Source organism: Bombina bombina, chromosome 5, assembly GCF_027579735.1.
Source record: "Bombina bombina isolate aBomBom1 chromosome 5, aBomBom1.pri, whole genome shotgun sequence".
Taxonomy (NCBI): domain Eukaryota; kingdom Metazoa; phylum Chordata; class Amphibia; order Anura; family Bombinatoridae; genus Bombina; species Bombina bombina.
Window position 1 is genome coordinate 999,976,980 of NC_069503.1, and position 22,598 is coordinate 999,999,577.

General features: G+C 37.8%; 1 non-coding gene across 1 annotated transcript; it reads left to right on the forward strand.

Annotated features, from left to right (window-relative positions):
- The first annotated feature begins 815 nt into the window (after positions 1-815).
- LOC128661879 (U5 spliceosomal RNA) lies at positions 816-927 on the forward strand. Its single transcript, XR_008402656.1, has one exon. It is a non-coding gene; the product is annotated as a U5 spliceosomal RNA (small nuclear RNA).
- Positions 928-22,598: the final 21,671 nt, after the last annotated feature.

Sequence of the window (22,598 nt, forward strand, 5' to 3'; positions counted from 1 at the left end):
AATACATATCTTACTTCCTTGTCACGTTTTTCTCATAGCCAATTGACTTTCTGGCCGATCGGCAGCCGTGAAGCCACGTCATCATAATGTCTAATCTATTGTGCATGCGCAAAATCAGTTCCATATGCAATTCTGACGGACGCGTGTGCCCAATTCGCGCATGCGCAAAGCTTTTTGTCTGCCGGGAAAGTCAGCTGTTGTCACTGCCGCTCCATAACAATATTGATCAGCATACTAGTAGCGATTTTACAATTAAAATCGTTTATGGGTTTTTGATATAGGCTCACGGATCTCACAACTTTAGATTCTCAAATCGTATAGTACTGAATGAATACATAATTGCTATTCATTCAGTACTATGTTTGCAAATCATTTGACGCATGCGCATTGAAGGTGTGATAACAAAATCGCATGCGCATTGTAGCACTGATCGCAAGCGCAATGTGTTGCTTTATCGTGAACGAGCATTTCAGCTACGTATAGAGCGGGTGGGACCACTCTATACGTAAAGTCCTAAAAATACAGGAAGAGGAGGGTGGGCGGAGCAAGAACGAACACGGTAGGGAAAATAAAATATAAAATATAACATCAATTTTGAAAAAAGCAATAAAAAAAACATAGCGATGCTTATTTATTAATGATAAATATTGCATAGATGTTTTGCTGAGGTTCAAAATTTACTTTCACTTTAAGTTGAAGTCTGGGGGTTCTGTGTTATACGCCACATATAACAGCACATTTTAATTTTTTGATGCAAAAACATAGTGATGGTGTTCCTTTACTTTTTGCTTTACATGCCATTTCAAGTCACAGTACTACTCTGTCTCTCTTCAGATTGCATAAATCTTTTGCTTTTTTTTAAAGATTTTCGTGGAGGGAAATAACCTTGAGTATTTGATACATTCCAGCTGTTTAAGTATTTCAGCTTTGTGTTTAAAGTGGAATTTTTACACACATAAATTTATGTTACGTTTAAAAGTGACATACGTTTTTTTGTGTCAATTTTTCATTACAATATTGCACCTTTTTTCTATGCATCTTCTTCCTTTTAGGCATTTGCCATTTGGGAGTATGTTGGTAATACTAATTTTTATGCCACAAACCTATAGTGTTCGAGTATTTGTTCGAGCACTATCCTGATCTGTCCTAGTACGTCCAGGGTGAAGGACCACATTCCTTTTATTTAAGGAAGGTTTTCCCATAACCTCCTTAGTTAAGGGGACTGGGCAGACTTTACCTAGGGTGAAAGGAGTAGTTTCCAACATTGATAAGTGAACCACTTTTTTCCTTAGGGAAGAGTTGGGTTTTTCAAAGGTTATATAGACCAACGGTGTACTCATTACCCTCAACACTGTTAGTGCGGCAGTATTTTGATGTGATGCGTTGTCTGATACTATTAAGTCAGAAACTTCCTTGGATTAGGTCAGGATAGAGGCTCTTTGTCCCAGCTCTCTGAGCTTTAGGGTTAGAGCCTTGATACTCATAGGTATGCTTTAAGTTTGTTTATTTTAACAATTCCACTACAAGAGGGCCTTGTTGGATCCTGGCTTAATGGGGATTTTTTATTCAGCTGGTTGAAGTTCCCAAAAAGGAGGGAATATTCAGATCTATCTTAGGCTTCTAGAGTCTACACCCTGTTCCAAATTATTATGCAAATTCAATTTCAGTGTCACAAAGATTAAATATTTTTTTTTTTCAGTATAACTCATGGATGGCATTGTGTCTCAGGGCTCTTTTGATCACTGAAAACAATCTCGGACACCTGTGATAATTAGATTGCCAGGTGAGCCCAATTAAAGGAAAATCTACTAAAGGAGGGTGTTCCACATTATTAAGCAGAGCACCATTTTCAAGCAATATGGGGAAGAAAAAGGACCTCTCTGCTGCCGAAAATTGTGAAATAGTTCAATGCCTTGGACGAGGTATGAAAACATTAGATATTTCACGAAAACCTAAGCGTGATCATCGCACTATTAAGAGATTTGTGGCTGATTCAGAGCACAGACAGGTTTGTGCAAATAAAGGCACATTGAGGAAGATTTCTGCCAGATCCATGCATCGGATCAAGAGAGCAGCTGCTAAAATACCATTACATAGCAGCAAACAGATATTTGAAGCTGCTGGTGCCTCTGGAGTCCCACGGACATCAATGTGTAGAGTCCTCCAAAATCTTGCAACTGTGCATAAACCTTCCATTCGGCCACCACTAACCAATGCTCACAAGCAGAAACGGCTGCATTGGGCAGAAAAATACATTAAGACTAATTGTCAAACAGTCCTGTTCACTGATGAGTGGCGTGCAACCCTGGATGGTCCAGATGGATGGAGTAGTGGATGTTTGGTGGACGGCCACCCTGTTCCAACAAGGCTGCAACGTCATGTTTTGGGCCGGAATCATGGGAAAAGAGCTGGTCGGCCCCTTTAGTGTCCCCAAAGGTGTAAGGATGACCTCTGCAAAGTATGTGGAGTTCCTGACTGACCACTTCCTTCCCTGGTACAGAAGGAAGAACTATGCTTTCCGTAATAAAATCATCTTCATGCATGACAATGCACCATCTCATGCTGCAAATAATACCTCTGCATCAATGGCTGCTATGGGGATAAAAGGAGAGAAAGTCATTGTGTGGCCTCCATCCTCCCCTGACCTCAATCCTATTGAGAACCTTTGGAGCATCCTCAAGCAAAAGATCTATGAGGGTGGGAGGCAGTTTACATCCAAACAGCTCTGGGAGGCTATTCCATCTTGCAAACAAATTCAAGCAGAAACTGTCCAAAAACTCACAAGTTCAATGGATGCAAGACTTGTGAAGCTTCTATCAAATAAGGGGTCCTATGTTAAATGTAACGTGACCTGTTAAAATGTTTAAAAAGCTAAAATGTTGTTCAAAGTTTGATTGAAATAGCTTTTGATTTCAGTAAATATGCTACAAACACATCAAATGACAATTTTCAGTTCTTTACAACCTATAAAGTGTTTTGAAACTTACAGTGCATAATAATTTGGAACAGTGCATTGTAAGTTTTTTATTTTTTTAAAAAAATACTGTTATCATTAGGAGGTTTTTTCAATAAATTTGAATTTTACTCTTAATAGTTGATAACATGAGAATTATGCTGACTGTTGTTTACATCAATTATTTAGGTAAATGAGAAAGATATCATTGGCATAATAATTTGGAACAGGGTGTAAACTTGTTTTTCAGAGTTCCATCATGCAAGATGGAAACTATTCGTTCCATTCTTCCATTAGTCCAGGAGGGTCTTTTTATGATGACAGTGGATCTAAAGGATACTTATCTTTATGTTCCTATCCACAGAGATCATCACAAATTCTTACGGTTTGTCTTTCTGGACAAACGTTTTTAGTTTGGGACTCTTCCTTTCGGTCTGACCACGGCTCCCAGAATTTTCATAAGGGTTCTGGGGTCGCTACTGGTGGTTCTAAAGGCCGGGGGGCATTGCGGCGGCGCCTCTGTCCTACAATGGACTAGTGGTAGATTTTGCTGCTTTTAGAGCTGAAGGTTGAGAGTTTGAATCCAGCTGTGGCTAGGTGTTCCACACAGCGGGTCTACTTTGCTGGTGGGTTACAATTATCATCATATAACCCATGATTGGCATGCTACTGATTTTGCCTATATTCTAATCCAGGCGTCATCTTATCATCTAGCAAGGTCCCATTCCGACATTGTACTATCCTTCTGGGGAATACACGGGTGAATACATCTAGAAGAGAGTTTGTTTATTCCTCAGACAGGGGTACCTTTCCTGGGAAATCTAATAGACTCTATATCCATGACTTTATTTCTGATGGAGGTCAGAAGGTCAAGGATTCTGAATACATGTTGAGTCCTTCGGTCTACTCCTCAGCTGTCAATTGTCCAGTCCATGGAGATAATTGTATTGATGGTGGTGGCTATGGTCATCATACTGTTTGCTTGGTTTCATCTCAGATAGCTAAGCAGGCTCAGGCGGTGTACTGCAGATTATACAGGTTTGTCTCCTTGAATAATTAGGATCAGGAGACAAATTACTCTCTTCAATGGTGGTTGTCTCTGGATTATCTATACCAGGGGACATGCTTTCGCTGTGTTTTAAGGGTGATTATGTCAACAGATATTAATCTTTTATGAGGGGAAGCAGTCTGGAGCTTCTTAAGGGCTCAGGGAGTTTGGACTCAGACAGAGTCTCTTCTTTCCATCAACTTTCTAGCGCTGAGGACGATCTTCAATGCGCTTAGAGCCTGGACTCAGTCGCCTTCGGCCCAAGTCATTAGATTCCAGGCAAACAATAACGACGGTAGTTTACATCAATCATCAGGAAGGAACAAGGAGTTCCTTAGTGATGATCATAGTGGCCAACATAATCCAGTGGGCAGAGGCCCGGTATTGACATCTGTAGGTGATCCACATCTCAGGGGTGGATAATTAGAAGTCACATTTTCTGAACAGGTAGACTTTTCTTCAAGGAGAGTGGGATTTTCATCCGGAAATTCTCTTCAACCTAATTCTCAGATAGGGTCGGCCGGATTTGGATCTCTTGGCATCTCTTCAGATTGCCAAGCTTCCGAGATACCGGTCTACGGACTCCAGGCCAAGCTGATGGATACTTTGGCAGTTCCTTGGTCTTTTAGTCTATATATATATACGTAAGATTTACCGTAAGATATGGCGCAAATTTCTTCTTTGGGTGAATCCAAAGGCTACTCCAGGAGTGGTGTTAGGATTCCCAGGACTTTGTCTTTTCTACAAGAAAGGATCGGAGAAGGGGTTATCAGTAAGTTCCCTAAGGGGTCAGATCTCTGTTTTATCTATTTTGTTACACTAGCGTCTGCCAGATGTACCAGATATTCTATCCTTTTGTCAGGCTTTGATTAGAATCAGGCCTGTGTTTAAATCAGTTGCTCCTCTGTTTTATCTATTTTGTTACACTAGCGTCTGCCAGATGTACCAGATATTCTATCCTTTTGTCAGGCTTTGATTAGAATCAGGCCTGTGTTTAAATCAGTTGCTCCTCTATGGAGGTTGAATTTCGTTCCTCGAGGGGTCCGTTTGCACCTATGCATTTCATAGATATTAAATTATTATTGTGGAAAGTTTTGTTTCCTGTTGCCTTTTCTTTTGCTCAAAGAGTGTCTGAGCTTTCATAGTTGTGTCATTTTTTTTTTTTGGTAAATCAATTCTATTAATCAATTCACAAGGTCTTGCCCTCCCAGAGTAAGGTTAGAGTGGGCACTTTTTCTGTCTAGAAGATATTATCACATATTATTGGTTTTGTAGATCTAAAAAAACTGTGAATCTGTGTCTGCAGAAATAGCCTCTTCTTCACAGCAATAATGTTGTAAAATAAATAATATAATAATTTATAATATAATAAAATAAACATACAGAGTTGAGAAATAGACCTTAAAGGGACATGAACCCAACATATTTCTTTCAGGATTCAGATAGAGCATACAATTTTCACATTCACCTCTTTTATCATACTTTCTTTATTTTCTTGGTATCTTTTGTTGAAGGAGAGCAATGCTCTACTGGGAGCTAGCTAAACACATTTGGGTGAGACAGTGACAAGCTTTTCAACCTATCTATGTATTATTATTATTATTATCATTTATTTGTATAGCGCCGCAAAATTCCGTAGCGCTGGGTACAATGATAGGGGCATGCAATGGCAAGGAGTTGTGATAAAAAACAAGAGGGCCCTGCTCTGGAGAGCTCATAGGCTACAGGTTTAGGGTGCAGAGAAATAAGGTTTGGGGTAGCTTGTCACATGGACTGTACTTTGAGGGAACACTTTATTTAAATGTATAGAATATAATCTAATATACTATGTTATTGTGTATAGGTGCTGAGTATCAGAGAGAAACATATACAAGAACAATTCCAGCAAGAGAGCTGGACAGGATATTAACCAGAAAAGCATTCTGCCCTCATACGTATGGGCTTAGTGTATATAGGTTTTAAAATATATCAACTTTATTAGTTTTATTTAAAAAGGGTTACACACAATAAAAACAGTTGCAGCAAGTAAAAGTGGTTTTCAAACTAATGTAGTGAAAATGGTGGATAGTTACAAATTCTTATCCTGAATTGATATCATGGATAGTAACTCCAACCTAAAGAGGATTTGTGGTAAACCTTAATAGTAAAGGTATGTTTATAATCTGTTGTGGGCTAACATCTCTGCAAAATTGAGGCCAACCTGTTAGGGGCCACTTATCAGTCAAAGTGTGTACTCATAAATTATATACCTCACTGAGTGTTATGTGGATACTAAAATAAATTGTACCCATATGTACTCTGTGATAGAGTACTGCAACAGTAGTAGTATGGCTAGGTATTGATACCTTGTAAGTTACGTGTGCACTTTTATATACAAATTACTTGTTAGTGTGCCCGTGGGTCACGATTAAAATATTAGTTGCTCCACAGATTAGAGGTATAAGGTATATCTCCGCCGTCATTTGTACAGCCCAATATCTAGACTGGAGCGTGTGTATATAAATAAAACCACAGGAATTACTGTGTATTCAAACGTTAAGTTACAGTGTAACGAATGACTCTCAACTATCTTTGTATTGGTTGCTATTGATTAATTATAAAGTTACATATCATATACTTTTATTATATGATTTTCAGCAACCTCCAAAGGAGTGAAATACTTAGTGAGGAGGCTAATACAAATTACTTGTTAGTGTGCCCATGGGTCACAGTTAGAATATTCATTGCTCCAAAGACTAGAGGTATATCTCCGCTGTCATATGTACAGCCCAATATCTGAAATGGAGCGTGTGTGTATAAATGAAACCACAGGAGTTACCGTGTATTCAAACGTTAAGTTACAGTGTAACCAATGACTAGCAACTAACTTTGTATGGGTTGCTATTGATTAATTAAAAAGTCACATATCGTATACTTTCTTTCATGTAATTAGCAAGAGTCCATGAGCTAGTGACGTATGGGATATACATTCCTACCAGGAGGGGCAAAGTTTCCCAAACCTTAAAATGCCTATAAATACACCCCTCACCACACCCACAATTCAGTTTTACAAACTTTGCCTCCCATGGAGGTGGTGAAGTAAGTTTGTGCTAGATTCTACGTTGATATGCGCTTCGCAGCAGGCTGAAGCCCGGTTTTCCTCTCAGAGTGCAGTGAATGTCAGAGGGATGTGAAGAGAGTATTGCCTATTTGAATACAATGGTCTTCCTCTAGGGGATCTATTTCATAGGTTCTCTGTTATCGGTTGTAGAGATTTCTTCTCTTACCTCCCTTTTCAGATCGACGATATACTCTTATATACCATTACCTCTACTGATTCTCGTTTCAGTACTGGTTTGGCTATCTACTATGTAGATGAGTGTCCTGGGGTAAGTAAGTCTTATTTTTTGTGACACTCTAAGCTATGGTTGGTTGGGCACTTTATATGTAAAGTTCTAAATATATGTCTTTAAACTTATATTTGCCATGATTCAGGATAATCAGTATTCCTTCATTCAGACTGTCAGTTTCATTATTTGGGATAATGCATATGAATAAATATTTTTTTCTTACCTTGAAAATTTTCTATTGACTATTTTTCCCTGCGGGCTGTTAGGCTTGCGGGGGCAGAAAATGCTTCATTTTATTGCGTCTTTCTTGGTGTAAACTTTTTTGGCGCAAAATTTTGTCATTTCCGGCATCGTAGTTGACGCCGGAAGTTGTTTGTAGTTACATCATTTTTTTGACACATGTGTATTCAGACATTTTTTTGCGCCAAAAAATATGGGCGTCGGTTTTTGACGTCAGAGGATGTGGCGTCATACTTGGCGCCAAAAAATATGGGCATTGTACTTAGCGCCAATAATGTGGGCGTCATACTTGGCGCCAAAAATGTGGGCGTCATATTTGTTCAGTTTTTTCTCACATTATTTAAGTCTCACTATTTTGTTGCTTCTGGTTGCTAGAGGCTTGTTTATTTTGCATTTTTTTCCCATTCCTGAAACTGTCATTTAAGGAATTTGATAATTTTGCTTTATATGTTGTTTTTTTTTTGTTTTGTTGTTTTTTCTATTACATATTGCAAGATATTCAAAACACTGTTCCTGTATCAAGAAATGCTGAGGGATTCCTGTTGACTGATATCAGTCCTACCAAAGCTAAGTTCATTTATTTTAATGTTATGAATGTTTATCTTTAGCTATGGTTTGAAATAAGTTATCATGATAAACTTTTACATGCAGAATCCATTAGTATTTATGCTTTATATATTGCTATTCTTTTTATATCTTATGTACAAGATATACTTAGAAATTTATAAGAATATTTTTCTGATTCTATTTTAAAGGCTTTGTCTGACGTCCCGCCTTCTAATAAAATTTTTAGGTCTTTTTCAAACTTCTTTTTTAGTAGATGAAGTTTCAAATGACCAACAACATAATGAATTATCCTTCTCTGATGGTGCTTTTTTTCTCATTCAGAATTTTTTCTTCATCAGATATTGACACTAACAAATCTACTTTTTTATTCTTTATTAGAGTACATTTGTTCTTTGTTCAAAAGGTGTTGATTATTTTGGATATTGAAATATCTAGTTCTTTTGATTTTAAAGACTAGCTAACATTTAAATTCTGCTTATTTATCTTCTGTGGTTTCTTCAGAGGTTTTTTTCCAGTTCCTGATACTAGGGAATGGAATAGGCTGAGAATTTTCTTTTAGTCCTTCTTTAAGGTTTTTAAATTGTATTCTTTGCCGGCAGTTAGTTTTCAGTTTTGAGGAAAGATCCCCCAAGTTAATGGGGCTATCTCTACTACTGCTAAATATACGATTATTCTTATAGCAAATAGTATTTATTTTTTTCCTTCAGATGGTCGTATCTTATTTAAGGAAAATTATTTTCAGGTACTTTTCTTAGTCCTGTAATTTATTTGGCTGATGTTGCAATTGCTGCATCTTTCTGCTTGGATACTTTAAGATCAAGTATCGGATTATGATTTGTTTAGCATTGTTAAAAGGATCAAATCTTCTACTTATTTGAAGTTCAGACTAAGTTCTATTGCATTGTCTTGTTATCTTGCATTTGTTGATTGTGCAAGTCCAGTGTGTTGTCTGATCCTTTAACTTGATTAACATGCTAATAATTTCATTTTATTAAATATTTTCGCAAATGAGGTTTAATCTATGTCCTTAGCTATTTTAGCTAGAAGATCTTTGTAATTTCAATCTTGGAATGCTAATTTGATTTTTAAAATACATATTTCTTTTTTTCCAAGATATTCAATTATTTGGTTCATAATTGGATTCAATTATTTAACTGTTACTTTGGGCTTCAAGATTGAGCTCTAAGACTAAAACTTTAAGCTTATATTAGTTTTCTGTTCTTACTAAGGAATGGAATCCTGAATTCTTCCCCAAGTAACATATTCATAATTGGAAGTTTTTTCTTCATTCAATTAAGCCTTTTAAAAGTTCAAAGTTAGCTCCCCAAATTTGCATGTAGGTGCGATTCTTATTCCAGCTTGGCTGGTAAGGGGCAGGTTAAGACTTTTTTGAAATTTGTTTGGTTCTTTCGGTCCAAACTTCTTAAACTTTGGGTACAGAATAGGTTTCAGAGTAAAACCGTCTGTGAGAAGTCTTTTTTCTCTATCATATTCCAGCTATTCCAGTAAGACTAACACTTTCCTGAAGTGTGTCTCAGACCTGGAGTTTTCTGGGGTATTTTTTCCAGTTTCATTTTAGGAACTGGGTTTTGGGGTTTTATTCAAGACTATTCATTGTTCCAAAGATAGAAAATATTTTTGAACTGTCATATAAGTGTTCCATCTTTTAGAATGGTGTTTAAATGGTCTATTCGGCCTTTTTGGTCAGTGACGGCATTATTTGTCTACAATAGATGCATATCTTCATTTTCTGTTTTCATTCAGATTATTTTTATTTTCTGAGATTCTTTTTTTTTTGACAAGCATTACCAATTTGTTGCTTTTCCTTCTGGTCTAGCGACGGCTCTAAGAATCTTTTCAAGGTTTTCAGTGTTTCCTTATTTGGACGGTCTCGTGGTACTGGCTCAGTCTTTTCGTTCTGCGGAATCTCATATGATTCAACTTTGTTGTTTCTTCAAGACATGTTTAGAGGATCTTTTTTATCAAAAGTTCCTTGTTTCCTCTCACAAGGGTCACCTTTTTTAGGTTTCCAGATAGATTGTGTCAATGTTTTTGTCTCTAACAGACAAGTGACAAGTTTATTGGGTTCCGTTTGTCGGAACCTTCAGTCTCTATTATTTCCTTCAAGTTGCTTTATATGCATGGAAGTTTTAGGTTTCATGGCTGCAGCATTGGATTTGTTTCCCTTTGCTCATTTCATAGGAAACCTTTCCAGTTTTTTATGCTAAATAATGGTGCAGGGATTCTAGGATATCACTTTTTATATCTTTGAATCCTAATGTTTAACTATCTTTGATTCGGTGGTTAAGATCACCATCATTTAGTTCTACAGGTCTCTTCGGTTCTTTTAACCTGGACCATGATCTCTTCAGATGCGAGTCTTTTAGGTTGGGAGACTGTCTGAGGATCTCTGTCAGCACAAGGGGTTTGGAAATCTCAGGAGGCGAGATTACCATTTGATATTTTGGAACTCTGTGCATTCTCAGAGTTCTTCAGTTTGGTTTCTTTTTGAAGAAGAGACGTTTTTTCAGACAGACAATGGGGCCTAGTTATCAAGCCGTCAACCTCAAATACGCTGGAATTCCGCAGCGTATTTGTGGCGAGGCTGATACGCCTTAGTTATCAAAGGCTCGAGACCGGCAAAAGTAGAATTTTGTGACGTAAGCTTCGATCGGAATTAAGGTAGGAAAATTCTGATTGGCTGATGGAATCAGCCAATCAGAATCAAGTTCAATCCGATTGGCTGATGGAATCAGCCAATCAGATTGAGCTCGCATTCTATTGGCTGATCGGAACAGCCAATAGAATGCGAGCTCAATCTGATTGGCTGATTCCATCAGCCAATCAGATTTTTTCTACCTTAATTCCGATTGGCTGATAGAATCCTATCAGCCAATCGGAATTGAGGGAACGCCATCTTGGATGACGTCCCTTAAAGGAGCCTTCATTTATCGTAGTCCGTCGGTGAAGAAGGAGGTTCCGTGTCGGCGGGAGGAAGATTCAAGACCCGGCTTGGAAGATGACATCGCCCGGATAGAAGACCTCTTCAGCGCCTCTTTGAAGATGACATCGGCTGGATCGAAGACTTTTCTTCAGCGCCGCCTGGACGATGACTTCATCGGATGGAAGATTTCTTCAGCGCCGCTTGGAGGATTAGCTTCTTCCGCTCCGGATGTCCACTTCGGTTCCATCGCTGCTCGGCTGAGTGAAGACAAGGTAGGATGATCTTCAGGGGATTAGTGTTAGGTTTTTGTAAGGTGGGTTTGGGTTAGATTAGGGGTATGTGGGTGGTGGGTTTTAATGTTGGGGGGGTTGTATTTTTATTTTACAGGCAAAAGAGCTGTACTTTTTGGGGCATGCCCCCACAAATGGCCCTTTTAAGGGCTGGTAAGGTAAAAGAGCTTTGAACTTTATTTAATTTATTTTGGGGGGGTTTGTTATTTTATTAGGGGGCTTAGATTAGGTGTAAGTAGCTTAAAATTGTTGTAATATTTTTAAAATGTTTGTAACTTATTTTTTTATTTTTTGTAACAGCTTTTTTTATTTTTTTGTACTTTAGTTAGTTTATGTAATTGTATTTAATTGTAGTTATTTGTAGGTAGTTTATTTAATTAATTTAATGATAGTGTAGTATTAGGTTTAATTGTAACTTAGGTTAGGATTTATTTTACAGGTAATTTTGTATTTCTTTTAGCTAGGTAGTTATTAAATAGTTAATAACTATTTAATAACTATTCTAACTAGCTAAAATAAATACCAAGTTACCTGTAAAATAAATATAAATCCTAAGATAGCTACAATATAATTATTAATTATATTGTAGCTATCTTAGGGTTTATTTTACAGGTAAGTATTTATTTTTAAATAGGAATAATTTATTAAAGTATAGTGTAGTGTTAGTTGTAATTATAACTTAGGTTAGGATTTATTTTACAGGTAAATTTCAGTTTATTTTAGCTAGGTAAGCTATTAAATAGTTAATAACTATTTAATAGCTATTGTACCTAGTTAAAATAAATTGAAAGGTACCTGTAAAATAAAAATAAATCCTAAGATAGCTACAATATAATTATTATTTATATTGTAGCTATATTAGGGTTTATTTTATAGGTAAGTATTTAGTTTTAAATAGGATTAATTTAGTTAATAATAAAAATATTATTTAGATTTATTTAATTAATATTTAAGTTAGGGGGCGTTAGGGTTAGACTTAGGTTTAGGGGTTAATAATTTTATTACAGTGGCGGCGGCGTATTGGGGGGCAGGATAGGGGTTAATAAATTTATTATAGGGGGCGACGGTGTAGGGGAGGCAGATTAGGGGTTAATAAATTTATTATAGGTGACGACGGTGTAGGGGGGGCAGGATAGGGGTTAATAGGTTTAATATAGGTTGCGGCGGGTTCAGGGAGTGACGGTTTAGGGGTTAAACTATTTATTTAGTTGCGGAGAGGTGCGGGATCAGCAGGATAGGGGTTAATAACTTTATTATAGAGGGCGACAGTGTAGGGGGGGCAGAATAGGGGTTACTAGGTATAATGTAGGTGGCAGCGTTGTCCGGGAGCGGCGGTTTAGGGGTTAATACATTTATAAGACTTGCGGCAGGGTCTAGGAGCGGCGGTTTATGGGTTAATACATTTATAAGAGTTGCGGCAGGGTCTAGGAGCGGCGGTTTAGGGGTTAGTAACTTTATTTAGTTGCGGGGGGCTCCGGGGGCGCCGGTATAGGGGGTAGAACAGTGTAGTTTAGTGTGAGTGCTTAGTGACAGGCTAGCAATAAAGCTGGGAAAAAGCCGAAGAGCTTTTTCCCAGCTTTATTGCTCATCGCCCCGCGGCTTTTTGACAGCTTTATTTGATAACTTAGGCGTATTTTTTCAGGTCCGCGGCGGTGAAGGTAGGCGAGCTTAGGCGTGCGTATTGGGCCGGCGAAGCCAGAAAAGTAGACGGCTTGATAACTACCCCCCAATGTCACAACTGTGGCGTATGTCAATCATCAGGGTGGGGCTATCAGTCTTTAGGCTGTGACAGAAGTATCTCGGATATTTGCTTGGGTTAAATCCAGCTCCTATCTAATTTCTGTGTTTTTTTTTTTGTTTTTTTTCCCCAGGTATAGACAATTGGGAAGTGGATTATCTCTGTTAATCAAGCTTTACATCCGGGAGAATGGTCTCTTTACCCAGATATGTTTTCAATTTTTTTCAGATGTGAGGGCTTCCAGAAATAGATCTGATGGCATCTCATCTAAACAAGGAATTTCCCAAGGGCCTATTCAGGTCCTGGGATCCTCAGGCGGAAGTAGTGTATGCATTAACACTTCTTTGGAATTATCAATCTGCCTATATTTTTTCATCTCTAGTTCTTCTTTTTAGAGTGATTTTTCTAAATCATCAGAGAGCAATCTTTGGTGTGGCTGGTGGCTCCAGCATGGCCACACAGGTTTTGGTATATGGTTCTTGTTCGGTTGTTCAGTTGCCAATCTTGGTTACTTCCATTAAGGCCAGACCTTATATCTTAGCATTCGTTTTTTTCATCAGGAATTCAAATTATTAATTTGATGGTATGGAAATTTAACGCTTAGTACTTAGTCATAGAAGTTTCTCTAACTCAGTGATTAATACTATGTTGCAGGCTCGTAAATCTGTGTCTAGTAGGATTTATTATCGAGTTTGGAAGATTTACATCTCATGATGCTCTTCTTATGAATTCTCTTGGCATTCTTTTAGAATTCCTAGGATTTTATAGTTCTTCATAAGGTTTTGTCTGCATGTTCCTTGAAAGGACAAATCTCTGCTTTTTTCTGTGCTGTTTCACAGTAAGAATTGCTAAATCTTTCTGATATTCATTGTTTTGTTCAGGCTTTGGTTTGTATCAAGCCTGTCATTTAAGTCAACTTCTCCTCCTTGGAGTCTTATTTTGGTTCTGAAGGCTTTACAGGCTCTTCTGTTTGAACATATGCTTTTTTTGGACATTAATTACTTTCATGGAAAGTATTGTTCTTTTTAGACATCTCTTCAGCTAGAACAGTTTTTTTGAATTATCTGTTCTTTCTTGTGAATCTCCTTTTCTTTCATGTAATTAACAAGAGTCCATGAGCTAGTGACGTATGGGATATACATTCCTACCAGGAGGGGCAAAGTTTCCCAAACCTTAAAATGCCTATAAATACACCCCTCACCACACCCACAAATCAGTTTTACAAACTTTGCCTCCAAGGGAGGTGGTGAAGTAAGTTTGTGCTAGATTCTACGTTGATATGCGCTCCGCAGCAAGTTGGAGCCCGGTTTTCCTCTCAGCGTGCAGTGAATGTCAGAGGGATGTGAGGAGAGTATTGCCTATTGAATGCAGTGATCTCCTTCTACGGGGTCTATTTCATAAGGTTCTCTGTTATCGGTCGTAGAGATTCATCTCTTACCTCCCTTTTCAGATCGACGATATACTCTTATATTTACCATTTCCTCTACTGATTCTCGTTTCAGTACTGGTTTGGCTTTCTACAAACATGTAGATGAGTGTCCTGGGGTAAGTAAGTCTTATTTTCTGTGACACTCTAAGCTATGGTTGGGCACTTTATTTATAAAGTTCTAAATATATGTATTCAAACATTTATTTGCCTTGACTCAGAATGTTCAACTTTCCTTATTTCCAGACAGTCAGTTTCATATTTGGGATTATGCTTTAAATTATCATATTTTTTCTTACCTCAAAAATTTGACTTTTTTCCCTGTGGGCTGTTAGGCTCGCGGGGGCTGAAAATGCTTCATTTTATTGCGTCATTCTTGGCGCGGACTTTTTTGGCGCAAAAATTCTTTTCCGTTTCCGGCGTCATACGTGTCGCCGGAAGTTGCGTCATTTTTGACGTTATTTTGCGCCAAAAATGTCGGCGTTCCGGATGTGGCGTCATTTTTGGCGCCAAAAGCATTTAGGCGCCAAATAATGTGGGCGTCTTATTTGGCGCCAAAAAATATGGGCGTCGCTTTTGTCTCCACATTATTTCAGTCTCATTTTTCATTTGCTTCTGGTTGCTAGAAGCTTGATGTTTGGCATTTTTTTCCCATTCCTGAAACTGTCTTATAAGGAATTTGATCTATTTTGCTTTATATGTTGTTTTTTCTCTTACATATTGCAAGATGTCTCACGTTGCATCTGAGCCAGAAGATACTACAGGAAAACCACTGCCTGCTGGATCTACCAAAGCTAAGTGTATCTGCTGTAAACTTTTGGTAGCTATTCCTCCAGCTGTTGTTTGTAATAATTGTCATGACAAACTTGTTAAAGCAGATAATATTTCCTTTAGTGATGTACCATTGCCTGTTGCAGTTCCCTCAACATCTAAGGTGCAGAATGTTCCTGATAACATAAGAGATTTTGTTTCTGAATCCATAAAGAAGGCTTTGTCTGTTATTTCTCCTTCTAGTAAACGTAAAAAGTCTTTTAAATCTTCTCTCTCTACAGATGAATTTTTAAATGAACACCATCATTCTGATTCTTTGGACTCTTCTGGTTCAGAGGATTCTGTCTCAGAGATTGATGCTGATAAATCTTCATATTTATTTAAGATGGAATTTATTCGCTCTTTACTTAAAGAAGTATTAATTGCTTTAGAAATAGAGGATTCTAGTCCTCTTGATACTAATTCTATACGTTTGGATAAGGTTTATAAAGCTCCTGCGGTTATTCCAGAAGTCTTTCCTGTTCCTAATGCTATTTCTGCAGTAATTGCTAAGGAATGGGATAAATTGGGTAATTCATTTACTCCTTCTAAACGTTTTAAGCAATTATATCCTGTTCCGCCTGACAGGTTAGAATTTTGGGACAAAATCCCTAAAGTTGATGGGGCTATTTCTACCCTTGCTAAACGTACTACCATTCCTACGTCAGATGGTACCTCGTTTAAGGATCCTTTAGATAGAAAAATTGAATCTTTTCTAAGAAAAGCTTATCTATGTTCAGGTAATCTTCTTAGACCTGCTATATCATTGGCTGATGTTGCTGCAGCTTCAACTTTTTGGTTGGAAACTCTAGCGCAACAAGTAACAAATCGTGATTCTCATGATATTATTATTCTTCTGCAGCATGCTAATAATTTCATCTGTGATGCCATTTTTGATATTATTAGAGTTGATGTTAGATTTATGTCTCTGGCTATCTTAGCCAGAAGAGCTTTATGGCTTAAGACTTGGAATGCTGATATGGCTTCTAAATCAACTCTACTTTCCATTTCTTTCCAGGGAAACAAATTATTTGGTTCTCAGTTGGATTCTATTATTTCAACTGTTACTGGTGGGAAAGGAACTTTTTTACCACAGGATAAAAAGTCTAAAGGTAAAAACAGGGCTAACAATCGTTTTCGTTCCTTTCGTTTCAACAAAGAACAAAAGTCTGATCCTTCGTCCTCAGGAGCAGTTTCAGTTTGGAAACCATCTCCAGTCTGGAATAAATCCAAGCCTGCTAGAAAGGCAAAGCCTGCTTCTAAGTTCACATGAAGGTACGGCCCTCATTCCAGTTCAGCTGGTAGGGGGCAGGTTACGTTTTTTCAAAGAAATTTGGATCAATTCTGTTCACAATCTTTGGATTCAGAACATTGTTTCAGAAGGGTACAGAATTGGTTTCAAGATGAGACCTCCTGCAAAGAGATTTTTTCTTTCCCATGTCCCAGTAAATCCAGTGAAAGCTCAAGCATTTCTGAATTGTGTTTCAGATCTAGAGTTGGCTGGAGTAATTATGCCAGTTCCAGTTCCGGAACAGGGGATGGGGTTTTATTCAAATCTCTTCATTGTACCAAAGAAGGAGAATTCCTTCAGACCAGTTCTGGATCTAAAATTATTGAATCGTTATGTAAGGATACCAACGTTCAAGATGGTAACTGTAAGGACTATATTGCCTTTTGTTCAGCAAGGGAATTATATGTCCACAATAGATTTACAGGATGCATATCTGCATATTCCGATTCATCCAGATCATTATCAGTTCCTGAGATTCTCTTTTCTAGACAAGCATTACCAATTTGTGGCTCTACCGTTTGGCCTTGCTACAGCTCCAAGAATTTTCACAAAGATTCTCGGTGCCCTTCTGTCTGTAATCAGAGAACAGGGTATTGTGGTATTTCCTTATTTGGACGATATCTTGGTACTTGCTCCGTCTTTACATTTAGCAGAGTCTCATACAAATCGACTTGTGTTGTTTCTTCAAGATCATGGTTGGAGGATCAATTTACCAAAAAGTTCTTTGATTCCTCAAACAAGGGTAACCTTTCTGGGTTTCCAGATAGATTCAGTGTCCATGACTTTGTCTTTAACAGACAAGAGACGTCTAAAATTGATTACAGCCTGTCGACACCTTCAGTCTCAATCATTCCCTTCGGTAGCCTTATGCATGGAAATTCTAGGTCTTATGACTGCTGCATCGGACGCGATCCCCTTTGCTCGTTTTCACATGCGACCTCTTCAGCTCTGTATGCTGAACCAATGGTGCAGGGATTACACGAAGATATATCAATTAATATCTTTAAAACCGATTGTTCGGCACTCTCTAACGTGGTGGACAGATCACCATCGTTTAATTCAGGGGGCTTCTTTTGTTCTTCCGACCTGGACTGTAATTTCAACAGATGCAAGTCTCACAGGTTGGGGAGCTGTGTGGGGATCTCTGACGGCACAAGGAGTTTGGGAATCTCAGGAGGTGAGATTACCGATCAATATCTTGGAACTCCGTGCAGTTTTCAGAGCTCTTCAGTTTTGGCCTCTTCTGAAGAGAGAATCGTTCATTTGTTTTCAGACAGACAATGTCACAACTGTGGCATACATCAATCATCAAGGAGGGACTCACAGTCCTCTGGCTATGAAAGAAGTATCTCGAATTTTGGTTTGGGCGGAATCCAGCTCCTGTCTAATCTCTGCGGTTCATATCCCAGGTGTAGACAATTGGGAAGCGGATTATCTCAGTCGCCAAACGTTGCATCCGGGCGAATGGTCTCTTCACCCAGAGGTATTTCTTCAGATTGTTCAATTGTGGGGGCTTCCAGAGATAGATCTGATGGCCTCTCATCTAAACAAGAAACTTCCCAGGTATCTGTCCAGATCCCGGGATCCTCAGGCGGAGGCAGTGGATGCATTATCACTTCCTTGGAAGTATCATCCTGCCTATATCTTTCCGCCTCTAGTTCTTCTTCCAAGAGTAATCTCCAAGATTCTGAGGGAATGCTCGTTTGTTCTGCTAATAGCTCCGGCATGGCCTCACAGGTTTTGGTATGCGGATCTTGTCCGGATGGCATCTTGCCAGCCATGGACTCTTCCGTTAAGACCAGACCTTCTGTCACAAGGTCCTTTTTTCCATCCGGATCTGAAATCCTTAAATTTAAAGGTATGGAGATTGAACGCTTGATTCTTGGTCATAGAGGTTTCTCTGACTCCGTGATTAATACTATGTTACAGGCTCGTAAATCTGTATCTCGAGAGATATATTATAGAGTCTGGAAGACTTATATTTCTTGGTGTCTTTCTCATCATTTTTCTTGGCATTCTTTTAGAATACCGAGAATTTTACAGTTTCTTCAGGATGGTTTAGATAAGGGTTTGTCCGCAAGTTCTTTGAAAGGACAAATCTCCGCTCCGCTGTTGGTCTTCTTTGCATAGTTTTACTAAATTCTACCATTTTGATTTTTTCTCTTCTTCAGAAGCAGTTTTTGGTAGAATAGTACTTCAGGCAGCTGTTTCAGTTTGATTCTTCTGCTTACATTTCAGTTTTTTTCATTATAAAAATTGAAACTTTTGATTTGGGTAGTGGATTAATTTTTTCAGCGGAATTGGCTGTCTTTATTTTATCCCTCCCTCTCTAGTGACTCTTGCGTGGAAGTTCCACATCTTGGGTATCTGCTATCCCATACGTCACTAGCTCATGGACTCTTGCTAATTACATGAAAGAAAACATAATTTATGTAAGAACTTACCTGATAAATTCATTTATTTCATATTAGCAAGAGTCCATGAGGCCCACCCTTTTTGTGGTGGTTATGATTTTTTTGTATAAAGCACAATTATTCCAATTCCTTATTTTTGATGCTTTCGCTCCTTTCTTATCACCCCACTAATTGGCTATTCGTTAAACTGAATTGTGGGTGTGGTGAGGGGTGTATTTATAGGCACTTTAAGGTTTGGGAAACTTTGCCCCTCCTGGTAGGAATGTATATCCCATACGTCACTAGCTCATGGACTCTTGCTAATATGAAAGAAATGAATTTATCAGGTAAGTTCTTACATAAATTATGTTTTTGTTATAAGATTTTCAGCAACCTACAAAGGAGTGTAATACTTAGCGAGGAGGCTTATACAAATTACTTGTTAGTGTGCCCGTGGGCTTAACACTAAAGCTCGCCACCAGGCAGGTATGTGCAGGACATGCGATTTATTTATTACAACAGTAACCTATATCAGCTGGTTTCAGAAACTCCTGAAGAGCAAGACTCATATAGAGAGGCCTCTCACCCCCTCTGTGAATTGTATACTCTTAGTATTAAACGTGCAAATAAATAAGGAATGTCTATATGCCCTAAGGTCACACTTAGATTGTGCAGTGTTCCACAAGTTAAGGAATACAGAAGCCACTGTAAATTAAGCTCAACTTTTAACCTGTATATACATAAATAAAACTTGTTTATATGGATTGTACCCGTGTTGCCACTAAAAATACTTATTGTTAGTTGTTAAATATCATATCATATGCTTGTAATTTGCACTGTGGGCAACCACCACAAGAGGTTAGTAAAGGAAATATGAGTAGCACAAAGCTTGCCCTAGGGCAGTAATAATGTGTGCTGAAATTACAGCTATGTGCTACATAAGTAGCTTAAATTAGCTAGTATCGGATAAACCCGAACCACAGATCTCCTAAGGAAATACCAGTTTCCCCATAGATGATTAATACATAAGAAATACCACTTAGACTAGTGCAAAATTAAAACTACAGGACACCCAACAATCCTGTCATTCCTCCCTTAACATGTTTCGCCTACTGGCTTTGTCAAAAGCCTCCTCGCTAAGTATTATACTGGTTTCATTTATATACATACACTCCATTTTAGATATTGGGCTGTACATATGACGGTGGAGATTTACCTCTAATCTAATCTGTGGAGCAATGAATATTCTGTGACCCATGGGCACACTAACAAGTAATTTGTATAAGCCTCCTCGCTAAGTATTACACTCCTTTGGAGGTTGCTGAAAATCATATAATAAAAGTATATGATATGTAACTTTATAATTAATCAATAGCAACCGATACAAAGCTAGTTGCGAGTCATTGGTTACACTGTAACTTAACGTTTGAATACACAGTAATTCCTGTGGTTTTATTTATATACACACGCTCCATTATAGATATTGGGCTGTACAAATGATAGCAGAGATATACCTCTAATCTGTGGAGCAACTAATATTTTAATTGTGACCCACGGGCACACTAACAAGTAATTTGTATATATAAGTGCACACGTAACTTACAAGGTATCAATACCTAGCCATACTACTACTGTTGCAGTACTCTATCACAGAGTACATATGGGTACAATTTATTTTAATATCCACATAACACTCAGTGAGGTATATAATTTATGAGTACACACTTTGACTGATAAGTGGCCCCTAACAGGTTGGCCTCAATTTTGCAGTGATGTTAGCCCACAACAGATTATAAACATACCTTTACCATAAAGGTTTAGGTTGGAGTTACTATCCATGATATCAATTCAGGATAAGAATTTGTAACTATCCACCATTTTCACTACATTAGTTTGAAAACAACTTTTACTTGCTGCAACTGTTTTTATTGTGTGTAACCCTTTTTAAATAAAACTAATAAAGTTGATATATTTTAAAACCTATATACACTAAGCCCATACGTATGAGGGCAGAGTGCTTTTCTGGTTAGTATCGTGTTTTCAAGGAGCGTCTGAGGCTATACATGGTTGGAGACAGTCTTATGGAGCAGGGTAGAGAGTTCCAGAGGACAGGAGTAGCACGTGAGAAGTCTTAGAGGAAGGAGTGGGACGTAGAGATAACAGGAGTGGAGAGACAAAGGCCAGAGGTTGATCAAAGAGGACGGGTCGGGAATATTTGGAGATGAGACAGGAAATATAGTTGGGAGTGTGGCTATTGAGTGCTTTGTAAGTTCGGGTTAATACTTTAAATTTTATTCTGGAGTGTATGGGGAGCCAGTGTAAAGACTAGCAGAGTGGAGCAGCTGATGTAGATCGGCGACTTAGGTGGATGAGTCTAGCAGAAGCATTCACTGTAGATTGGAGTGGGAAGAGGTGCTGTTTGGGAAGGCCATTTAGAAGTAGATTGCAATAATCAATGCGTGACAAAATGAGGGAATTAATTAGTATTTTTGTAGTTTTTTGAGTAAGGAAGGGACGAATTCTGGAAAAGTTGCATAGGTGTGCACGGCAGGATTTGGTAAGCGCTTGTATATGTGGGTTGAATGTGAGTTTTGAGTCAAGTGTGACCCCAAGACAGTGGACCTGGGGTCACACTTGTATGTATGCTTTTCAACAATGGATACAAAGAGAACAAAGCAAATTAGATAAGAGAAGTAAATTAGAAAGTTGTTTAAAATTGTGTATTCTATCTGAATCATGGAAGTTTATTTTTGACTTTACTGTCCTTTTATTACCCTTGCTCCCCTGCAAACCTATGTACATAGAATCAACCTATACTTATTTTCAGAAGATTGTTTGAAGTGGAATAGATCTGCACAAGGACTTAGTGTGAAGAAGGAGGGGCAAGCATTAAAATGTAATATAATATTATTTTTTTAGTTAAAAAAAACTATTTAAAGTGTTATTTGTCTTTAGTTAAATTAAACTACGTAAATTATTATTATTAAGGTCATCATTAATTTTCTCCTTCCAATAATGTGTAGCTGAAAGTTGATCAAATATAAACCTATACACATGAAGATAATTGTCTGATATAACTGGAAAAATAATCAGAAAAAAAACATTATTTTAAAAATTAAATTGATTTAAATAAATCTAGTCTTCATAATAGTAATTTAAATTGTGATTTAAATTATAAGTTAAAGGGACATTTTTACACTAGATTTTTATTTGCATAAATGTTTTGTAAATGATCCATTTGTATAGCCCACCTGGTTGTGTTTTTGTAACAATGTATAGTTTTGCTTATTTTTAAATAATATTGTCTGATTTTAAGACTCCTAAACACGTTTTAGATGTATACTGATGTCTACAGGTTTCTGCGTGCTCCTGTTTGTATAATTGGTCTTTTCATATGCAGGGGAGGGGGAGTGTCTGCTATTCCTGCTTTCTCAGCTCATTTCAGTGGCTGTCCCAGACTAACCTCATCAACAGTGCTAAAGTGGGACCTACTAAGTAACGGCTAGATTACAAGTTTTGTCGGTAAAGCTGTGCGTTGCTAACGCTTCTTTTTTCTTTCATGTAATTAG